At 45.9% G+C, this 23,678-nt stretch overlaps 1 long non-coding RNA gene across 1 annotated transcript; it reads left to right on the plus strand.

The window, feature by feature from the left end:
* The first annotated feature begins 1,717 nt into the window (after window positions 1-1,717).
* Window positions 1,718-23,529, plus strand: LOC147730590 (uncharacterized). Its single transcript, XR_015308590.1, has 3 exons — window positions 1,718-1,851; window positions 3,124-3,386; window positions 23,392-23,529. It is a non-coding gene; the product is annotated as an uncharacterized LOC147730590 (long non-coding RNA).
* Window positions 23,530-23,678: the final 149 nt, after the last annotated feature.

The raw sequence follows: 23,678 nt of genomic DNA on the forward strand, positions 1-23,678 counted from the left end.
CAAATTGTTCATTAGACCCTCTTCATTTGGCACAAGAGAAATTGCCACTGCCACTGCACTAATAATGCAACCATCACCAGGCAGGTTCTCATCAGAGCCTCTTTTGGGGACCATTCTCACCTTCCACTTTAGATGAGGAAACACTTTGCCTGTTTAGGTTTCTAGCAGAGACATGAATAGTGCTGGAGGAGCTAAATAAAAACATGATACACCCTCGATAGATATGAAAATGTCTGCCTAACTAGTGGAAAAGGTGTAGAGCAAGGCATGAAAGAAAAAGAAAAAAGGAGTGAGAAAATACCTTTCATTGCTGTGCCAGAGTTTAAAAGAAAAACAATTTACAAGCAGATTTGAAGTAGAAATAATTCAACTTTCCAGTACATAACGGTCTGTCAAAATAGTCAGGAGCACGACCATACTACAATTTCACGTATTGCACGTACTAATAGATACATTTGCTATCAAACAACACACCCAGGTTGCAAGCATTTTCTACTGGTTGGCCAGACAAGGAAAGGAGACGTTTTTTCATGTTTCAGGTGCAGCCAGGTTTCCTGCATTAACCGATGGAGCTGAGATAAGCAGAATGATATATTCAAAAAGTTGCCAGAACTGTCATCAGGGTCTGTGTGAGTCTGGGCATCATCAGTGTAAATAGTCTAGTGCTCTGATGAGAGGGATCTTGTAGACATTGAACAACATGGGTGATAGAGCAGAGCCTTGAAGAACCCTACAGGTGATTGCAGCTGCTTTAGATCGAAAAGGGCCCTGTTCCTTTCAGAGAAAGGAAAGAAACCAAGTTAGTGCTGTTTAATTGACACCACTGAGAGTTACATGTTTTTAAGGAGTATTTGCTTGCCAATTGTATTGATTGCCGTTGAGAAATCCAGGACTACGACACATGGTATACCGTGATCAAGAAAATTTAGAAGTTCTTCCATGCATATTAGGAACATGGATTATGTGCTCCTCCATGGTCTAAATGGTCTAAAGCTTGATTGAAAGTCACTGAGGATGCCATGAGCTTCACTGTGAGGGGAGTGTTGATGTGCTAATACTGTTTCAAGGTATTTGGCACTGCTAGGTTGGCTGGAAATTAGTCTGTAAATGGATAGATTGTCAGGGTGTACGGAAAGCTTTTTCACAAAGGATATGGTGATAGTGTGCTTTAGCGGGGGAAAGATGAGACCTCTAGATAAGGTGGTATTGATGAGTGGAATCAATACTAGGAGGCCCAGGTTGAAGACTGTGGCATTGCACATATCCCGGGGTGGGAGGATTGCTAGAAGGATATATAGATTTTATAGACTTTGTCCTCGGTGGTAGGGATGAACTCCATGAGAATATTGGATGACTGGGGAGGCACTGGGTGCTTCTCTGGTTGCAGGAAAGAGAAGATGCTCCCTTGAAGATTACTGTGTTTATTAGAGGAAGCACAGAATATTATCACATAAATCCTTCAAAGTCTCCAGAAGAATTGGCTTTTGGTTTAGGAACCCACTTTCCTATAATCGCAGAAAAGTACTTTATTTTGTGTTATCTGCCTAAGAAAATGCAGGGCGCCACCCCTCTTAAGGGCGTGGCGCCGTTAGTGGCAGCCAAAGGGCCGCCTAATTAGGGAATCACTTCCGGGTCACTCGACCCGGAAGTGAAAGTAATGGGACTACCCGGAAATACGTGGTAAGTGCCCCGGATGCAGTTAGGAGGGCGCGAGGCTTAAAAGCCAGCGACCATCTTTGCGACCCCCTCTTTGTCTGCTGACCGCCCAGGAGTCGGACGTCGCAGAAGGAAGTCAGGGACCGTCGCGTGGATAGCTTGGTTCGCGAGGGTCAATCCGACTCTTTGGTGCAGGTGGGTGCGCCTCGCAGTGTGTCTGTTGGTGTATTGCTGTGGAGAGTTATTGCGGCTTGAATGTTTTGGCGCGTGAGTTGATAGCGTGAGCGTGGGGGGCAGGGAATGCCTGTCGCGTGTGCGAGCCGCTGTGTTGATGGTCCTCTATGGTGCGAATGTATTCTGTTGCGAGGGGACATGCTGGTAGAGAGCCCGTGGGCTGGTGATCCGATCCGTAATAAGGAGGGGGTCTGGTGTATGCATGCAGATCCTGCGCGATACGAAGAGACGCGCCCCCTTCCTTATTGGAACAAAATTTAGCGCTTACAGCGAGGGCAAGGGGGCAGGGCTGTCGGGAAAATTAGAAAGGCACGTTTTACAGAATGGCGAGCAGTCGCACGATCGGCTGCAGCGCAGCCCCCCGCCTTCCCCCCTTTGTTAAAAATAGCGTAGTGCTCACCATGAGTGAGAGGGTCAGGACATGCAGGGGGATTAGGGCGGTATGCGCTATTGATTTTATAAAAAGAGACCGGCAAACTCGGCAGAATATAGGTGTCCCAACGGGAAGAGACAGGCCCATTATTAATAATAATAAGCTCAGCGCTCACATGTGCTTCATACTAATATCATTAGGAGCATAGGGAATGCATTTAATACACTGTAATTGAAGTAAGATGCATTAGGAGCCTGGCTAATGCATATAATACACTTTAATTGATACATGCATTCGAAGGGTGCTGATTTACGATACATCTTCCTGGCAGAGAAGGGATTTGTTATTTATAATATAAAAAGCATATCATTTGGCTTTTAGCCACATGTTGGCACAGTTCAAAGCTAGTAGCTTTGTATGACAACCAAAGCATGTAATGAATATCAAAACATTTTGAGTCAAGAATTAGGTCTGGTAAACATGTTTGTATTTTTTGCATTCTGGAGTACAGAAAATAAAGCCTTTCTTTTTATAGACGCTGACAAGAGCGCACTAGAGATGACAAACCCATAGGGAAGTAGGGGTGCTTGGTCGTAAATACGGCAGACAAGCCTGAGGGGGGATTGCGCTACAGGCTGACAATTTGATCACAAAGTCATACATATTATAAGTAATACATAAGTAATTTAAGAACATTATTGGTCGTCATGGGCAAACTATCAGCGATAGCGCGAGGGCCAACGTTTTGGGGCTAAAGTCCTTGAAAGGAGAGATGCGTATAGGGTTTCTCAGTTTGGTCGCTAATCCGGATGCACGTATGTCAATTAAGTGGTACTAACACATTTTTCTTTTAAGTGCAGAATGCCGCCAAAGCGGCCAGCGAAGGGCAAAGAGGCCCCAGCCAAAAGTGTTGACTACCTCGCGCTTACAGAGCTGCTGGAGTGTATGAAAGAAAAAGGCGTGGATTGGGCATTGAAGACAATGAGTGAAGGAGCTAGAGCGGACGCGAACGCACAAGAGGAAAGAGGGAGAAGCAAGCGAACGCGGCGTACGCCGGAAAGATTTAAAGAGGCGTTGAAAGAGAAGCGGCCCAGGGCAGCTGAGCCCAAACCGGCATCACCAGGTGAGAAGGAGGTGCTAGAGACAATAGACTTGAGCCCGAGCACGAATAAGGACAATGGCGCTCTTGAGGCCAACCATGATATTTCTAATGCTGCGCAAACAGGAGGGGCGCCCGTCGCTACTGCGGAGGCGCCCTGTTCTCAGGTTACTTTACCGCCAGTGGTTGCGCAACCGGGTAGCGGAGTGTCACAAGTTTGGGTGCAATCGGGAGGGGTAGCGCAATTACCAGGAATGCTGTTGACTAATTCACATGGGCAGGCAATCAGTAATAGCCCTGTTAGCACGATGATTCCCACCACAGCATACCCGGTAAGTGGGGGGCCTATAAGGATGGGCGCCTTCCCGTTTGACTCTTATGTGCTACTTTTCGGACTTGGAGCTAGGAGGTCATCTGATAACTGAAGAATATTCTGCACAAAAGTTACTATATTTGAAGGAAAGCTCTTACTCCAAGCTTAAAGGTACCTGTGATTACATCTTGGATCAGACATGGCTGTATATTCCCAGATCACTATCTATCCAGAAATTTTTATGTGCAGTGCTTTCCCATACTTGTTGTAGAAGCACAGAAGGGTGTGTAATGTTTTAGTGGCCAAAGCTAGTCTTGACTACTACAGCTATTTGTATGGTGATCTTTATGAATATTGGCAAACCATGCAACATGCAGGATAACTTTCTAGCATGAGTAAAATGAACTGAGTGGGCAGTGAGGCCGAAATGAGGTAATTTAAGACCGTAATAACATTGCTTGACTAATGAGTGATATGTCTACTGTTATCTTGGTGAGTTATGGTTTAAATCTGCCTTCCCTTCATGGACAGATTATTTTATCCTGCATTACAAATTCGTAACACCATGCCTCATTTCCATTATCCGCTAGCACTGAGAGTGACACGCAACCAGCTGTTGTGGCAGAAATGTCCCATGCATGAAGCACAGTTATGTTCCCGTGATCTGAGTGCTCAACTGAGAGTATCTTGTATCTGTTGTTTTTTTTTGGGGCTGTGGATTCACACTATTTCAGTGTGTATGCAGAGGCCTAGTCCTCTCCCTTCACTTGAGTCTGGGTCTACACCTGTCTTGTGACCTGGATTTGTGTACCAAGGGTGCCGTCATTGTACTGACAGTGAACTACTGTCCCAGTCATGCATTTAGTTCCTAAAGCAGTGGTGGTAGTGTATTGTGTTTTATAAATCCATAGTTGTGACCAGACCTTCTTATATGTGTCACTGGATTAGAGATCTACTAGTCCACTTGCATAATATTCTGGCTCTATTCTAAAACACTAGTATTAATAGCGCAAGTGTATGTTGTGCTTGGTTGTGTATGTGGCTTGTATGGTCATGTATTGTATAAACTAGTGGCACAGATTAATGGAGGTCAGTGGCAAGGATCAATTATGAATGCCCTTGCCTAGCCTTGAGCACAAGATTGAGGTAAGGTTGTTTGCCCAGACAGTAGAAGTTTATTGCTGACATTCCTGATGCTGGAGTGAGGAGACCTAGACACTGGAGTGTGGAGAGAGGAGGCAAGTCTCCTTTAATAATTTGGTTATGTCTTTACTGGAATAGGCTTCTGATTAATCTTTGTGTATCAATGCCATTTGGAAGATAGTGGGGTTGAAGGATGAAACAGCAGTATCTATTGTTCAAGGTGAAGGGGGAGTCTTAGATGAGGATAGCCTTTTTGTTTTCCCCCTGACCAAAGCTCAGTGTCACTGATATCCTCCAAGTGTAGAAAGCTCACACCTCTTTGTGCCTCGGGTGTGGGTGTCCATACTGGAGACTGCTCAGTGATGCAGCATCACTCTACACAAAGGCTGTGTCTGAAGAGCAGCTTGGAAAGGACACTTGATGGGAGAACCACCCTTAATAGGTCTGAAAGGGCAGATGTTGGATCTATATCTCCTGTCTGCTTTTACAGTACATGGCTGAGTGCCACTTACCCAATTGTGGTTTCAGTTCCAAGTTCTCTATGAGCAATGAAGGGAGTGTTCAGCAGACTACTCAGAGCTTGGCTGTGCAGACTGGCCTGGTATCTGCTTGACAGGCAGCTTCCCAAGCATATGCGGGCATCACCTGAATTCTTGCCTTGCTGGATGAACCTGTTCATCTGACCTAAGGTGCCTATAAATTAACCTACTGACAGAGAGAAGGAAGGAGCTTGCCGATCCTGCAGGAGTTGTGACTGTTCAGGAAGAGCAAGAAGAAGTGAAAACCTGGTGCTGGTTAGGTCTGCCAGAGTACTGATGGCAGAGGACATCTATACATGCCACAAGTGTTTGCAGACATCAGGCTCTCCAATTGATTGTGTACCTTACCATGGAATTCATAGCTGAATGTGCCACTGAAGAATTGTGAACACAGTTAATCCAGTGATGTAGTGACTGGGTAGGAGCTCACCCCTGCATTTGCACCACTCTCCTCCAGTGACGTACTGCGCGTTGCTGTCGCCACCGCACGAGTGCTGTGGCCCGGCCTCCCGTGAGGACCTCGACTGCCTGCTTCTGGTGTCAGCCGAAACGCTCTAAAACGCTCCGGTGCCTCCAGTGGCGACGCACATCCAGATCCAAGCGCATGCACCGGAGCGTCAGGTTTTGACGTGCTCCCATCCAGCTGCCTGCTGGTGAGTGTCTGCATTCCCTGGGGAGTCGCCTCACTCATGCGCTGCCACCGCCTGCTGCTCGGCCAGCCTACACATGCACATTGAAGGGCACAGAGGAGTGCGCATGACCCACACAACACCTACAAAAGGAGAAATAAAAGGAAGGAGGACATAAGAAGGCACAAGCCCACACTGCATGGCCCCCATCCGTCCAGAGTTGTGGCCGAGCTCCTCGTCTCTCCTTCCTGCCTCACTCCTAGGATCCTCGCCGTTGGTCTGCGCTGTTGTTCGGTGCTGCGGTGCAAGTCCCTTATTACACACTCCGCACTAACAACAAACAAACAGTACCTTTGCCAACACACTGAAATGCTAAGCTATGCTGAAGGACCATCCATACTGATACTGCCTAGACTGTAGGGACTTAAGTTGCTGTATCTGGATTGGTATCAAAAAGAGTGACACTAAGGGGCCCATTAGGATGGCGGGCGGATTGCCTCCGCCAGGGTAGTGGTGGCCACCGCCACCCTGGCGGAGGCAATCCGCCCGCCATCCTTCCCTGCATTCCCCCCGCCATATTACGATGGCGGAGGGGACCGCAGCGGTCGGAAAGACCGCCCGCATGTTTTCCGCCCCGGTCGCATAGCGGCCGGGGCGGAAAAGGGATAACATGGTGGTGGTGTCTATCAGACACCGCCAGCCATATTAGAATAGGCATTTGTCAATGCCTTTCCGAAAGGCATGCGGTGTTCACTCTGGGGGGCCCCTGTGGGCCCCCAGAGTGACTGGCAAAGGGGGGTGGCACATGGGGGGGTACCTGTGGTACCCCCCTGCATTTGCATACTCGCAGCGGCAGGCACCGCGCGGTGCATGCCGCTTCGAGTATGCAAATGCGTGCAATTGTTTTTCACATTGTGGCGGGCGGTGCAGTGAGCACCGCCCGCCACAATGTTACTTTGAGGAATGCGCCCGCCACAGTGGCGGGCGCATCCTAATGCCAATGTCGGGACCCCCGCCCTTAAGGCGGGCGGTCCCGATCTCCGTTAGGGTGGCGGGCGGACTGTTTCCGCCCGCCATCCTAATGGACCCCTTAGTGATCTTCTGCTGTATGGTAGGATTTCCATATAGCGTGATTCTTGAAGATTAACTTCCTTCAGTGAGTGTCATCTTCGTGGGCTGTTTCGCATCTCAGAGGACTAGAGGCTTGAAATCGCTGCTATGAGGGGGGCGGCTTTTACCTGTCGACATCCACACTGCCACACTGTCAAAGCCCGTGAGGGGAACGGCTGATGCTGGTTGTCACACGCCGTGAGGGGAACGTGAGGGGAACGGCTGAACTTCAATTCCCGGCAGCCCTGACACTATTGTGACACTGCACTCCGCCCAACTCCACCCACCTCCGCCACCTCCCGTCAGAGCCCGAAGGAGGCTGGGCTGGGCCAAGTTATTGCCATCTGCGGACTGGCTCTGGACTGCTTGACCTGACCACTTGTTCGTGTGGGCTAGGAGGTATTGTTCTACTAGATACCTGCTTACTCATTTGATACCTCAATATAAGTAGACTATGAGTAGGCGTAAGTCAGGGGTGGGAGTGGGTGTGGGTGTGGTAGGGACTCTTGATGCTTTTCTTGTCCGAGCAGAATCTGCTCTTATGCATGAGATAGAGCTTACAGAGCATCGGCTGTCATTGGAGCCTCAATCTCAGCTCTTCCATCATCCTAACACAGTCATCGGCATGGAAAATCAGGTCTCAAATTTGCCATGTGCAATGCCTAATGACATGCTAACTGATTAAACTAACCCCTTAGCGAAGTCAAGTAATGATCAACAGCACATAGGGTGTAAGCATGGAGTAAGCACTAGAGGGCAGAAGGCAAGTTTAACAAAAGGACAGGGTTCTGCCACTAGGAAGGAAAAAACACAGGCTTCGAAATCAAAACCCATTTTCCACTATGCCTGACAGTCACCTTGGGGTTTAATCACCCAAATAACAGTAACAAACGTGATCAGATCCTAAACTCTATTGCTCTTGCTAAACATAATGGTTACACGTTGAAATAGTCCATGGTGGATCCCGAACGTGTTATCAAAGAGGTGGTAGATTAATGTAAAGACACACTTGAAATCTGTTTGCGTGAGACATCAACTCCCACGAATATACTGAATTCTTTTTCACTTATATCCAGCTCGGTGAGGGAGGTATTGCACGTACAGAAATCATGTAAAGTTAATTCATCTCGTTGGTTCAACTCGAAGTGTACCAGAGCATATTGAAACCTAAATAATGCCCTCCACACTAACCCTAAAAATCAGGAAGTTATAAGACATGTAAGAGGAATGTATAAATCAGCAATTAAGGAAAGCAAACTTATCTTGAGAAACGAAGCATGGGATTAACTTCATATGGCTGCCTTAAACCAAGACAGCAGCGCATTCTGGAAAGTGGTTAGAGCTCTTTTTTAAAGGCGGAAAGGGGTTCGACATTAGAGAGTGCTATTACAGAAGATCAGTGGATCCAACATTTCACCAAGGTTTTTAAAGGGGAAGACATCTCTAATAGTAACTCAGATGAAATTTTGTCAGCCAATAATACCAAATACTCCGACCTCAAATTCACCTTGGAGGAGGTGGCAAGGGCCATTTCGGTGTCATTAGGAGGAAAAGCTCCAGGTCCTCACGGGGTCCCAGTTGATCTATTTAAATCCAATATCGATCTATGGGGACCAGTGGTTACACAGTTAGTTAATGCAAGCTCATCTGCATCTTTTTTGCCTACCTGGGTAGAGTCAATAATAGTCCCCATTTTTATAAAGGGTAACCCCCAGGATCCTGAATGCTACAAACCAATCTCGCTGTTGGACTCACTCACCAAAGTAGTGGGCCGCATGATTTTAGCGTGCCTAAATGATTGGGCACAGGACAACAATATTCTGTCAGATCTTCAATTTGGGTTCTGTGAAGGTGTGGGAACCACCGAACAGGGCCTTAATTGAGCCCTATTGGTGGGTAAATTCACAAGAGCAAAAGAAGGAAGACTATTTCTAGTTTTTGTGGATCTCACTGATGCATTTGACTCAGTTAGACATGCTAAACTTTGGGAGATTTTAAATAATATAGGTCTAGATCCACACATCATCGACTTTTTGAGACGTTTTTATTGTAACACTAAGACAAGAGTACGATTTGGCATAAGTGGCGGTTGTACTGCCCCGATCCCAATTCGAAACCGAGGTCAGGCAAAGTTGTGTCTTGGCCCCCTATCTTTTTAACCTCTGTATAAACGGCCTGGTAGTCCAATTGGTGAAGGAACAAAATGACTCCTATCGGGTAAATGGGCGTCCGATTCCCGCCCTTCTCTATGCCGATGACGCAGTGCTAATGTCACGGACACAGTTAGGTCTTAAATGGTTTTACTGATTTTATGGTTAATCTTTGACTCCTGGTGAATACTTCTAAGACGTTCGTTATGAGATGTGGCAGAGGAAGCCGAAAATGTCGGTATATGTTCATGAACGGCAAAAAAATAGAGGCAACTAAGACATTCTCCGATTTAGGAATATTATTCCACGAGGATGACTTGTGGACCCAGGCCATCTTATCAAAAAATTAGCCTTCCTACGAACTCTCACCGCACTCGCCCAGTTCTCGAAGGAATTAGGGAGAAAGCCCCTGGTGGAGCTTTTGCGGATTTATCAGGCAAAAAGTATTCCAACGGCACTCCAATACTCAATCACTCCAGATAGTGGAAAACAAATCTCTAAAGTACATTCTATCTGCAGCCAGAAGTACCTCGTCATTTGTTTGTCACGCTAAACTGGGTTAGTCACACTTGTTAGATCTTATAAAACTTGAGCGGGGTCTTCTATGGCATCGGGTATGGACCAAGGAGGAGACTAAATTAAATAGAGATATTTTAACTGACATTTTGAAGATTGAAAAGGTTTTAATGATTCCTTGGGTCAGATATGTCCATGACTTTATGCAGAATTTAGACCACATACAGTACTTACTGAACCAACTACCATGCGAGAGGTTAGCAGATAAGATCTAAAAAAGGAAGGTTTGATGATGTTGGACATGTCACGATTAACTACAGAGATTCTGAAACCCACTGTTTTAGAAAATCAACTTATCTTAAGTGTTTTTAGTATCCAGCCATATTTAGCAATTGTTCCTGGAGACTATGATAGATTTTTAATAACAAGTTTCAAGTTGGGAATATTGCATCGAATTGTAAGTTTTTCCACTATGAATGATTGGTCACGAACAATGATTCTGTGTCCCTGTGACATCTATTCCAAACAATCCACCATTCATGTCATTCTTTCTTGTAGATTTTATTGTCACATAAGGAAAGTGTGGATTCTTCCTATCCTGAAATCTATGGGGATTAGACAGCGCCGTCCAGCGTTCATTGCTTTACAAACTTTGGCTAACGTGCATGAAATGTGGAGAGTAGCAATGTTTTTTTAAAAAGTGGTTAGTCTCAGGAAATCTGTTGTCATTTAATCAATTGACAATATACTTTTTTCCCGTTGGCATGTTTTTATTGCACCTCACGTGCTATGATTCTATTCTGTTTTAATCTAATTTTTAATTCTGATGGACATTTATAACTTATCTTAAGCTCGGGCAGAAGGATGAATTAAATTTGTAAACATGAGATGTCTATTGTATTTATGTTTTTTATGTACTGCTTTTATGATTGTATTGTACAACAAGCAAATAAAGCTTCTCTTTGACTTTGAAGAGCAACTGGAGCTCACCTGTGTCACTGTGACAAGAGACCTGCAAGTCACAGGTCATCCTTTGCTTCTGTGTCCAAGACATATGACCCTGTCCCATTACATACCTTTGTGCCTTCACACCACTACCAGTGCTCAGAAGTGGGAAGGAGGGCGAGTGTCACCAGACCTGGCCCATGGGGCCACTGTGACTCCAGGTTACCTGAACATCCTGGCTGGTAGGCCTCTGGCATCCACTCCTGCCACCTCACCATACCACAACATCACTAGAGCTGAAGCAGGCTTTGTGTCAGTGAGGAGAATGCTCTCTAGAAGCAGGAGATAGATGGTGCACTATTGCCAGTGGCGGCAGGCCTCAGCCCTGTGCTTTAGAGAGCTGTGTTGCGGTGAGATACCAAAGCCTAATGAGACCTGTGGTGAACTGAGTACACTTAACATACTGCTTGCTGATCCTTACTAATACAGACAGTCTTACCCAGAAGGGAGAACTGCCTACATTAGAAGTGAAGGGGATAGCAGATTGAGGTGCACCACCTTCAGCACCTACTTGACTAAATTGTATCAGTTCACTATTACTTGTGTATTATGTAGCAAAGAACTGGTTTGACAAACAGTTATTGTGGTACTGCTTGATTGTTGAGTTCTGAGCTTGACCACCCCCACAGTAAAGGCATGAGTAGCCTGTGACTACCCACCATTGCTACCGCTGCAAGTCAAGTGATGAAGAGGTTGTACTTGGCACAGTTTAGAGAGTCATAGATGGGTGGACCAAAGGACACCAGAGGCAAGGTACCCCAATCCCCACGGTTGAGACCCAGTAGCCTTTGCCAGACCCCAAACAGGGTCTAAGACCTGCTAATAAATAGTCTTTTTGTTATCTTTTTTATCAGAAATGTTATACTTTCGCACAGCTGTAGGTGGGATAGGGATTGTCTCAGTGAGTTGGATTTTAATTGACAAGAATGTAACAGCTGACAGCTAGGGTAGTCTATGTATGTACTTAAGTGGCAGGTAGCAGCATTAAAATACCAAAAAATATTGGTAAAGTCCGACTCACATAATGCTTTACAAGCCACACATATTGCCATTGCCAATGTTTATTTGGAAAGAGAAGAACCTGCCAGGTGTTTAACAGCTGCAGTGACATGGTGTTTGGAGAGCCCCCGGACATGCTCACAGTGATGGTAAAATCCTGGCAACAAAGGACAAGAGCAGCCAAGCAAGCGCAGTGTGACCAGCATCCAAGAGGCAGGGGAGAAGAAGAGGCAGGCAAACTTCTGATGTGACCTTAAAATTCCAGAGGCCCAGGAGAAGAGATGCCAGGTGGGAGTTAAAACAAACCTGCTGGGCATGAATTAAAGGAAGCAACAGTGCAGCAGCAGAGCAGAGCGGTGTTAAAGTAATGACTCTATGATGAGTGACTGTAGGTTTCAGAAAATATTATATTGAATGAGGGATGACTATCCATACTTCTGAAATTTAAAATAGACCTTCATGCATTCCACTGAAGGGCGACAAATATTCAATAAGAGTCAATAGAAAGATGGTAGGGCTAAAATAAGTGTGTAGTTGTGTGGGTTGATTCAAGGACTTAAGATGACTGACAAGGTTGAGCTCGCCTAAGGAGCTCCGGGGCTTGGGATTGCTTTTTGGTGATTATCCCTGCATATCCTCACCATCCACCTTTCTACTGCGACTCCCAGCAATTCTGTTACCCTTCACCAATGCAATGCTCCGTTTCTCACCCATGCAAACAAGAGTATCTGGCAGGATATCATACTTGACTGACCTCTGGTATGGAGCTGCTTCGTGGATATCGCTTCTGATTTCTTGAAAACGTAGCATTCCGGGTCGGATTTGTCACTGATGCCTAGGCCCGATGCTCCAGTGATGGAGGGAGTCTCATTCGTGCCGTTGCTGCATCTGACCTGCCTCCGCTAAGGGATTGCTGCCCGGATATCGCTCTGACTCAATAGCGGAGCCTTCCAGGTCTGGCCCGTTACTGATGTCGAGATCCGAGCTGGGATGAATCCCTTTCTTGCCGTTTGTGGTGCTCCGCTTCTCAAGTAAGGATAGGAGATTTCCTCATCTCCCCATCTCCTCATCTTTTCTTTTGGCCTTGCAGTTTTGCTTCACTACCTCCACACTACAGGAGCCCCGTCTTAGTGAGTGCCCAACACCAAAAGCAGCGCTACTTTCCCACGTAGGAAAAGACTCACCCGCTCAGAAGAGCTGCCTCAGCGTCACAGGAGAGAGGACGTTCCGGAGTTTACATACATTCTTATCGGAAAGAGCTTCCAGTGCAGGACTGGGCCCTCCAGCCCTTCCCCCACTCTGTCTTCCGCTCTGCTGCAGCTTTCAGGATCACATAGGAGACGACCCGTCCGGAGTTCTTCCCCCCACCTCATCAGCACTGGTGGCTGCTCTCAACCCCCGCAGGAGCTCCACAATATCACGGCCAATGAACCGCAGGAACTTTTTCCCCCTCCCTCCTCCCACCCTGCCTGCCACATTCACCATAATATGAGCTATGGGGCTGCTTACTCCGCCGCTAGTTAGGTCCAAACTACCTCGGATTTCGTTTGAGCAGGCAGAAGCACTCTTTGGAGTTGAGAATTCAGACCCCATTTGGAATCAACAGGGCACGGAGATCTGGACCGCAAGATGAATAGAATTTGGTACTTGTTCCAGGTACGGCCCCCACGGACTCTTTGCTCAATTTTAACATTGATTTGGGCTTTTCCCCTTATATTGTGCTATTTGTGCTACGTCCCCTGCTCACATCGGAACTGAGGGCCCGCTAAACAGAACATGCCCTCCATTTTGCAATTGAGATGCAAATAGCTGCAATTCCTCCACACAAAATGGCGGGCTTAACTACTTGATAAAGTTTGCTCTTCCTCCACACCCACTAAGCCATGAACAAAGACATAGGACCACCAGCTCTACTCAATACTACCACTGTCTTTTAATTGTCTCCCCACCCTAGCCTAGAGACCCTTGACCTCTTGAGTAAGCATAGAACTCCATATGGTGGCCAAAAGTAGAAATGCTGGATACCTTACTTTCTGCCAGCCTATACTACAGGCCCTCGGATCCACACTTCCTGTTTGTGTGGTCTACCTGAGAGCTCCTTCACGGAACTAAAATTAACTTACAAAGGCTTGTCTGTGGAATGCTACTGCCTTTTTAAGCAACAATGCCTCTAGTAAGAAACTTATCCATTAATAGGCATTCCCTCATTATATAGACCAACCATACACCGCAACAAGATACAAACACACAACTATCCTCTCCTCCCTCTGAGTCTTTTTAGAGCCTACCCCAAGTCTTTAATGATGCCCTCGACAGACCCCGCCCAGAACTCTAAACTTGTGCGATACGGACCCAACTCATGGTCCATTAATTACCCAGGGAATCTAACCAGCAATGCTAAAAAGAACCTAAAACACAGAACCTTAAAACAACACCCAGAAACACTTATTGTTGACAACTACCTTACCGTGACTAATGGAAAGACGAAAACTAACTTCATCTTCTACACAAATCGTCCAACTAAGTGGAAAAACACCTTCCTTCTTTTCTTTAATGTCGCCAAGTCAGTTAACATTCCCTATGGCGAAAAAATCTCCACAACTGCCTCCCCTACCTTTAAAGGGGAACTCACAATCTCCATCTTCAGAACAGGAAACATTCTGATACAGGCCACGGACCCGCACCTCACCACTTTTGATCGACACTTCCCAACACTACTCTCCTTTCCAACTCTTCAGGACCACCAAACCCAATCTCACATACCCTAACCCCCGGACAGCTAACCCTGAACCATCCCAAGCTCCCACCCCAGATGACGCTCATCACAACTTTTGGACATCCACCATCACTAATTATAACCCCACTACACCTATCATCACTCTCCGCCATCAAACCGGGATCACCAGGTCCAGCAAATGCACAGTTATGAATCACCACAAGGTGGATCCTGAGCCAAACAGAACGGACCCAATCGCCAATCGTTCAGTTACTGAAGTCTCTACAGATACCCCCCTCGACCTCAGGAGTCCCGACTCTTCCCACGCAAACTATCCCCAACTCCACTGCGGCTACTACTCCTCCTACCCAAACAATCTCCCTATCCTACATCACCGACAGGCCCTTGGATACTGACCCCCCTCAAAACACTGCACATGCACCCGCCCCCGACCCACCGCCACATACTCAAACAATCCACAGCCCAAACATTTCTCTGTCCTCACCCTTGGACCCTAGATGCACAACACCTCCACCTAACCCCTTGACCAGAAGCAACAATGACCCGACTCCTCTCATCCAGTCTATCCCCACTTCCAACCCCAATGACCCTCTCAACCTCACAACTGTCTACTTTCTCCCTCCACTAACCCTAGTCATAGACTACTACAGATGAAGGAATTATGTCCTTGCAGCGCACTTACCCACTTACTGACCCGAAAGAAGCAGAAAATAGACTCGCTAATGGCAGATATCCTACATCTTCAACAAGACCTCGCCTACCAGATTAAACCACCTTGCTCACACAATCAGGGCTGCCGTACAACCTCGCCCATGACCCTGCCTGGTACACCTTGGCCCACCATCCCTATGAGGAAGCAGGCTCACCGACCTAGCCGAACTCTCTGCCCTATCTCAGCACGAGAAGCAGAGGAGATCAACGACCCGTACCTAACTATAATAATGATCACGGCCCCTTCTGCTATCCCTGTTTTAGTGAGCACAAACAGAATACCTAGACCTGCCAGCTTGCCAAGATCCCCTGCTCTATACATGTCTATACATACAGAACACACCAACACTGAGTCTCCCCGTTCCCTAGCGTGCATGCTCCTCAACTGCAGATCAGAAATTCAACACGCCACAGAGATTGCTGACGTTTTACTCGCAGAGGAAATCGACAACGCATTCCTCACAGAATCATGGCTCAATGACCATTCTACCCCCATCCTTGACCTCCTCACCCCCCCCCAGGCTACAACATCATAAGACACGACAGACAGATCAAAAGAGGTGGCGGCCTAGCTATTATTTACAAAGAAGGAATACAACTTACCAGATTAAAATCCACTGAATTCCAAACTCTGGAGTACCTAGGTGTTGAACTTACAATCAAAGGCACCACGCCCATTAAATTTCACATAATCTATCATCCCAGTGAACGTGCAATCGTCACTGAAGAGCTAACCGACATAATATCTCACTTCTCCCTAACAGACACAGAAGACGTGTTCCTGGGTGACTTCAATATTCACTGGATCAACCCAGAAGACACCACTACACAGGTCCTCTCCATCCTGCTTGAAATGAACAACCTCAAACAACTTTGCAATGGACCAACACACATCAAAGGAGCTACACTGGATTCAATCATCACCAAAAATGAGCGGATCTCTCGGAGATCGATTTCTCCCATTGACTGGTCCGATCACCACCTCATATTGTTTAATATTGTCTGTCAAGCCTAAGCACTGGACCAGGAACATCAAAGGAGTCCCCATAACCCACCTAGAATCCAGAATTCAGGCCCAGCTACTGCGGATGACCTCACAGCCCACTTTAATTTCACAATGACAGAAGTGTTAGATCAAGTAGCTCCTCTCAAACTAAAACATTTTAGATCTACCAAATCTAAATCCTGGTTCAATGTTGATCTTAATAACGAAAGGAGACAACTCGGAAAGGACTTGGAGACAAAACCCTTCGACTCTCCATCTAGCACAACTTAGGTCTACCCGGCTGGCATATAAGAAACACATCTTTAGAGAAAATGCCTCGTTCTTTCGCACCCAACTAGACCTGGCAAAGAAGAGACCTAGAGAACTCTTCAATATTGTGAAAAGTGAAACGAACGACACACCGCCACAAGAAATAATTGCCACCAAGGATCGATGCGAAAAATCACCAGGTTCTTCACAGATAAAGTCGCAAAAATTGAGCAATCCTTCATCCAATCCCCTAAACCTCCCTCCCCCGCAACCTGCCCACTTTTAACCACTCCTGACCAAACTGACCAAAATCCTACCACAGACAACCAGGCCTGCTTCCAACTGAAGAATGGCGCTAATTGGTCAAACTTCAAACTCATGTCAGAAATCAAAGTCTTCAACATAATTGCCAGCTTAAATCCATCTTCCCACACTGTGGACCCCCTCACATCCTCAATAGTAAAAAATCTGAACCACATCATTACCCCTTTCTGGACACAAATCATTAACTCATCTCTCGCATCAGGTTGTGTCCCAGACTCCCTACAACTAGGGCAAATCACCCCCATACTCAAGAAACCGACGGCCGATCCCAACAAGCTCAACAACCTAAGACCTATCTCCAACCTACCGTTCCTAGCTAAAACATTAGAGAAATGCATTCTCCAACAACTCAACAAACATTTCAACCTGCTTGACACCCTGCAATCGGGTCTCAGGAAAGGTTGTAGCACTGAAACAGGGATGCTCAATATCTCAGATGATATCCACAGAGCCTTAGATGAAGGTGAGGCCTGTCTCCTCATCCTTATTGACTTATCATCCGCATTCGACACAATAAACCATACAGCTTTACTTGAGACTCTGAATAGACGCTCCGCAATTAATGAAACAGTTCTTAAATGGTTCACTTCCTTCCTTCAGCACCATTCACAACAAATTAAAATCAACTCCTGCCTCTCTGCACCATCATGTGTCAAACTTGAAGTCCCTCAAGGATCAATTCTCTCACCATCCCTCTTCAATCTGTTCATGGAACCCCTTGCAACTATTCGGAAGCAAGCAGGGGTTCAATACCACCTCTATGCCGATGACATCCAAATATACCACAAAATCAAATCTCCTAAGGATATCCTACACCTCAATACCACGCTTACCAAGATCCAATCCTGGTTTAACACAAACCATTTAAAGCTGAACCCGGACAAAACTGAATTAATACTGTTCTCCCCGAAAAGTAACCACAGACCTATCCAAGTCTGGCTCAAAAATCTTAATGCTCTAAACTGCTCCTTCGTCCTATCGGATTCAGTAAAATCTCTAGGCATTACCCTGGATAAGAGCCTGTCAATGACAGACCACATCCAGAACTCTGCAAAAGGTGCACTGTACTCTCTAAAACACCTCAAGAAAATTAAACCTTTCATTCCCCAGGATGATTTTAAGACAATTGTACAATCCCTAGTCCTTTCTAAACTAGACTACGGGAATGCCATCCTAATAGGTAAACCAAAAGCTCACCTTGCCCCACTAAGGTCAGTCCTTAATATGGCAGCTCGACTCATAACTGGTGGAAAAAGATGTGAACACATCACACCTACCCTCAAATCTCTCAACTGGCTCCCCATGGAAGGCAGATGTATTTACAAACTGGCCTGCATCACTCACAAGGCCCTTCACACCCAAACCCCCAATTACCTGAACAACGAACTGGTTAAAGCAGGAAAATCAAGAACTCTGAGAAGCACCAACTCACTTCTTCTCATCCCCCCAAAACTGAAAAGAAAAGCGACCCAGTGCCGATCCTTCTCTCGTAATGTTCCCAGGATATGTAATACACTCCCTATGGACCTTAGATGCAACCCCTCATTCCCTTGCTTCAAAAAGGACCTGAAACTACTGCTCCTCAACCAATACTTCCCTGACCTGGTCAACCAACCTAGACATCGATAGACTAATGGTCTCCGCTCTCACTCTGACTTTTTCTTGGAGGGGGGTCATCTGACTGTTTGTATCCACCTACGTTCTTAACTCCCCCAATGTATATTTAAGTATGATGTATCTGCTTATATATTTTATGGTTCCTCATGTTCTACGATGTAATGCATCTTCTTCTTTTCTTGTGTAAGTAAAGCGCTCTGATTCCTCTGGGTCTAGCAAGCGCTATGTAAAACTTTATAAATAACATTTAAAAAATGTTTGTTTTTTAAAAAGCTGTGATTGTCAGTGATTGAAGCCAATGGCTGAAGGGTCCTTAGTTTAAGCAGCCAGTAGCTGAAGGAAGCCAGCCCAGATCAGGCAGGCTACAGAATGCAGCAAGGTGGACTAAAGATGTATATCATATTTTACTCACATTTTACATGTGGGAAAGTAATTGAGGTGTTTTCTTTGTCCCAGAAGCCGATTTTATAATGTAAATCATAAACGCTATTCATTTATAGCCCATCGATACTTCGAAAAACTACGCTGCATCAATAGTAACAGAAGACAGCTACAGACAAGTCAATTACTTTACATTGAAGTAGTTGTATTATCTGCCCTCCATTTAGCCAGCGGTATTAGCTGTCTCAGTTTAAGTCCCCATTTACCAAGCCCCTCTTCATATGGGAGAGCAGATATTGGTGCGTGGTGTGTTAAGCACAGCAGTCGAGAGCTCAGCCGTTCGATGTAGGCTTTCACCATCATTAGGGATACAAAGGCAGTCGGGCGTCTAAGTTATGTTTTGCGAGTCCTTAACCCTTTCGATGCTGATGACGAGCTCAGCTCGTCATCACCCACGGGTGTTGTGTGCTGATGACGAGCTGAGCTCGTCATGGTGCCACTAAAATGGCATTTTCCAGCACAGGGGGGGGGGAAATGGCCAGCAGCCATGTGGTTAATAGCGAATTTTAAGGATTCGCTATCAAAGACTCGCAAAACGGGATGCATGTAGGAATCGCAATGTTATTTGCGATTCCTACTGATTCCTTATTTGCGTTTCACTAATTGCGAATCGCAAATAAAGAATGGCTTTCCCATTCATTCCTATGGGCCTAAAAGCCCATAGGAATGAAAGGGGAGTCATTTCTTATTTGCGATTAGCAATTAGCGAATCGCAAATGTGCCGCAATTTCAAGGGTGCCAGGGTGTCCAAAGGACACCCTGTTGCACCCCTGAAATGGTAATGTTCACTGGTGTTGTGCACATATATGTCCCAAGGACTTGTGTGTGTGTAATATACAACTTAGAAAAATGCAGTAAAGTGCATATTTCTAAGTTTTTTCTATTTACCACGTAGTTTGAATTCGCGGTAAATAGCGACCCCAGATTGCAAATTCGCAATCTTGGAATGGTTCATGCATTGCATTTAAGAAATCGCAAATTGCGATTCCTTAAATGCAATCGCAATTTGAGAACTCGCAATTATTTGCGAATTCTTAAATTGCGAGTGCATGAACCCTTGAGGCATCTCAAATGCCATTTTTGCGGGCCCAAACGGCCGAATTTTGCGATTCGCACCGTTTGCGCTCGCACAAATGCTTGATACATCTACCTGTAAGGAACACAAAAAAGACGGGTGGCATCTAGTTGACTTGGCACATCCCCAGATCTATTTTAATGGTACGAATAGAAAAAACATAGGTTTCCACTTCTTGAACCCAGGACTGATTCTTAAGCTAGAAGCCTTCGTCCTGTATTAGCCCTTGGTGCTGTGTTCGCCAAAGTGCTGCCTCTTGTCGCGGGTCTGGTTCTCCTTTGTGACCCAGTAAGTGTTCCAGGCAAAACAATGTTCGGCATCATTCCTAAACCAGCCACTTTTTCCCATTATAAACGACACACATTGCCACAAAGTGCACCAAATAGCATGGTCGGACTAAGACAAAAAATAGACCCAGGCACCAAAATAAAAGTGGCCTCATTAATGAACCAGATGGCTGAACACATGGCCCACATTTGCAAATCAGGACAGTTTGGTACTTATAATGATACAGGATGTAGTTGTTTTGCAAGGTATGGGAGACTGCATGCATTTTAGTCTGCTGCAGGCAATGCTTGTGGTAAGAGCAGTGACATCAATAGTAGAAACCGGCCCCTCTGAACATAAAATAGGCACAAAAACTGTTAAAAAACCGACCCACACATTGACCGTCCGGATCATCAGGCACTGCGGATTGCACTGTAGGCCGGTCCGACTCCGCCAAATAGCCATTCGTACCCACCAACAAATGTCCATGAATAATTTTTAAAGAGAAATGCGTCCTCGTCCTTGTGCCAAAATGAGGCTCGCTGAATAACCGAGGCCACTCCTATCCACCAACAAATATCGATAAATGTACACAAATAATGATGATGAAATATCTTATTATACTGAAAATATTTCTATAAATGTTACTCTTTCCAGCGAGAAAGAAATAACTTTTATTAAACTGCAGGTTTATTACAACATCAAGGCTCCCGATGTCATTCCTGGGAATTCAGCAGCAACTTTTGGCCATGAAAACGTGTCTTTCTTTTCCTTCTGGCTTATAATAAGAATGGAAACAATAGGGTGGAGGGAGTGTGCAAGAGGCGCTCCTGATCAATGGTTATTGGAAAGAGTTTAAGAAACAGATTTTGGCGACCTCAACATGAGTTGGATTGCAACAAGCTTTTTAGTAATCTGCCTGACTACTTATCCACCTGATTTTACCAGAAGTTTCCGTTCAAGGGAGGGCATAATGACTTCACGAAGTCTGCAAAAGATGCAGTTTCCAGCTGAACGGTGGGGCTCCCTGTGGAGACTTCCAGAGTGCGGTGGAAGTTTCCAACCACCGACGCATTCTTTTGCAGCCTGACCAGAAAGAAACCCAGACAGACGCATTCTTGCTCTTAGCATCAGCTCAGTATGTCGTTATTTTATGTACCATAGGGGGAATGAGTCAGGCAAAAGATGACGTCCACATTTTACATTTTACATTCAGTTTATATCTGAAGCCATATTTTTCCTAATCAAGAGCTGTGGGCACGTCTTTAAAGGGGTAGAGTAGTACAACCGATTCTCTTCCCCCCTGACAGACCTGCATGCAGAGTTGCGTCTTTATGTGTCTTTATGCCACAAAGTAGAACCCTACTCCATTTCTCACTCATAGAGAGCCATTGCTTATTAAGTGCGACCCAATACATGTATTCAAACAAACAATGTGGCAAAGCCTTGCAACTGTTAAAGCATATTGATTCCGCACAATAATCACATACAGTATAGTGTTGCACTGTAGTTGCATTTATATAGTGCTTCATACTAAGCATGGGAGTAAAATCTGTTTCGTTCGCGAAATTTGCAGATTTTTGGCAAATTTGCAGTCCGCGATTCGCGCGAATTTGCCCAAAAATCTGCAAATTCGCAAGCTTGCTTGGTTGCGCTTGAAAAATACAATATTGCACGCGCTGCGTTGACATACCGTGATTCTGAGTTCGCCGCGTTGTTTTTCCTCCCGGTTTGCGTCTGCTGTGCCATTTTGGATCCTGCTGCGTGATCGCGCGAGAATTTTTCGACCGCGATTACGTCATCGCGGCCCGCCATCATGCACAGCAAGAGTTTGACAACGCGAGTACGTCATAAGGGCCCGCGATCACGCATCACAGGAGTAAACAATGCCGAACACGTAGATACGGCGTGCAGCTGACTTCCAGCAGGAGATTTAAACAGCTCGCTTTCCGAAATTGCAAAAATTGCAATTCTGCACAAGAAAGCCACCGCAGGCAGCATAAACCTTCTGAAAATTATGATTTTGATCAGATTAACTCCTCAGATTGACATTTGGCTGCACTTTTTGGTGCAAGTAGTCCATTTTTAGGGGGGGGGTGGAAGGAAGGAAGTGCCCCAGAGTCTCCAACTTCCTGTTCCTGTCCAGCAGGCTCCTCCCAGTGCTTTGTCAATGTCCTGGTCACTTTTCATTTGGATCTGGAGCTGGAAGGATTACTTTTTGTGGCTGCTGCTGGATATTTGTATTTGAGGACTTTTTGTTTGGATCACTTTTGGATTACTTTTGGATTTGAGATTTTACAAGTCAGTTGGTGTTGTTTGCTTGGGGCATTGCAGTTGCTGCAACTGCAATTGATAAACTTTTTCACAACTTAAAAAAATATATATGGTGGGTAGCGACAGTATGCAGTAGGCCCAGGGTTAGTCATGGGTGCATGATACAACTGTTTCTGTGAGTTTTGTTGAACTTAAATATCATTTATGTCATGGAATTGAATAGCTCACTGTTATATGTGGAATTATTTTTAAATTTTGGGGTCCGTGTAAAGCCACACTAGCCAGTAGGCCCGGGGTAGTGAGTGGTGCATGGACCAAGTCTTTCAATGAGGTTTTGGGCTGTTGTTGGGGCCTGGCCATGTTGGTGGGGGCCATTTTGAGGCCTGGTCCAGGCAGGGCCTGGCCATGTAGCTGGGGGTCAAGGGCCCATTTTGAAGTCAGGCAGTGTGCTCAGGCCTGCACCCAGTTTGCCTTGCTTTCTTCCATTAGGCCCAGGGGTAGTGAGTGGTGCATGGACAAAGTCTTTCTGTGGGGTGTCTTGAATTTAAACATCATTGAGGGCATGGACGGCATTGGATTGTGGTGATTTTTGTGTTTTTCGACTTTTTGGGGTGGTGTTGGGGCCTGGCCATGTGGGTGGGGGCCATTTTGAGGCCTGGTCCAGGCAGGGCTTGGCGATGTGGCTGGGAGTCAAGGGCCCATTTTGAAGCCAGGCAGTGTGCTCAGGCCTGCACCCAGTTTGCCTTGCTTTCTTCCATTAGGCCCAGGGGTAGTGAGTGGTGCATGGACCAAGTCTTTCTGTTGGGTGTCTTGAATTTAAACATCATTGAGGGCATGGATGGCATTGGATTGTGTTGATTTTTGTGTGTTTTTCGACTTTTTGGGGTGTTCAACTGATGTTCCTCTGGCTTCCATTGCTTTTAGGTGCACAAGAGAACCACCAGTGCCAGGAAGTCCTGCAGCGGTGTGTACAGCACAACATCACGTGACGTCACGTGTGGCCACAGACAAGACAACTCTGCTACTCGTGCAACTGTGGCCTGCTGTTCTGACATCTGAAGAAGATGGGCACAAAGTAAGGTGGCCGCAGCACCTCAGCGAAAAAAGTTGCCAAACATCTGTTATGTTTGCGAAATTTGCTGTTTTCCGGTTTTTCACGAATCTCGCGAAAATTCGCATATTCTTGAGCGGAACAGATTTTTGGCCCATGC

This window comes from Lissotriton vulgaris, chromosome 2_1, assembly GCF_964263255.1.
Source record: "Lissotriton vulgaris chromosome 2_1, aLisVul1.2, whole genome shotgun sequence".
In the NCBI taxonomy this organism is placed as follows: domain Eukaryota; kingdom Metazoa; phylum Chordata; class Amphibia; order Caudata; family Salamandridae; genus Lissotriton; species Lissotriton vulgaris.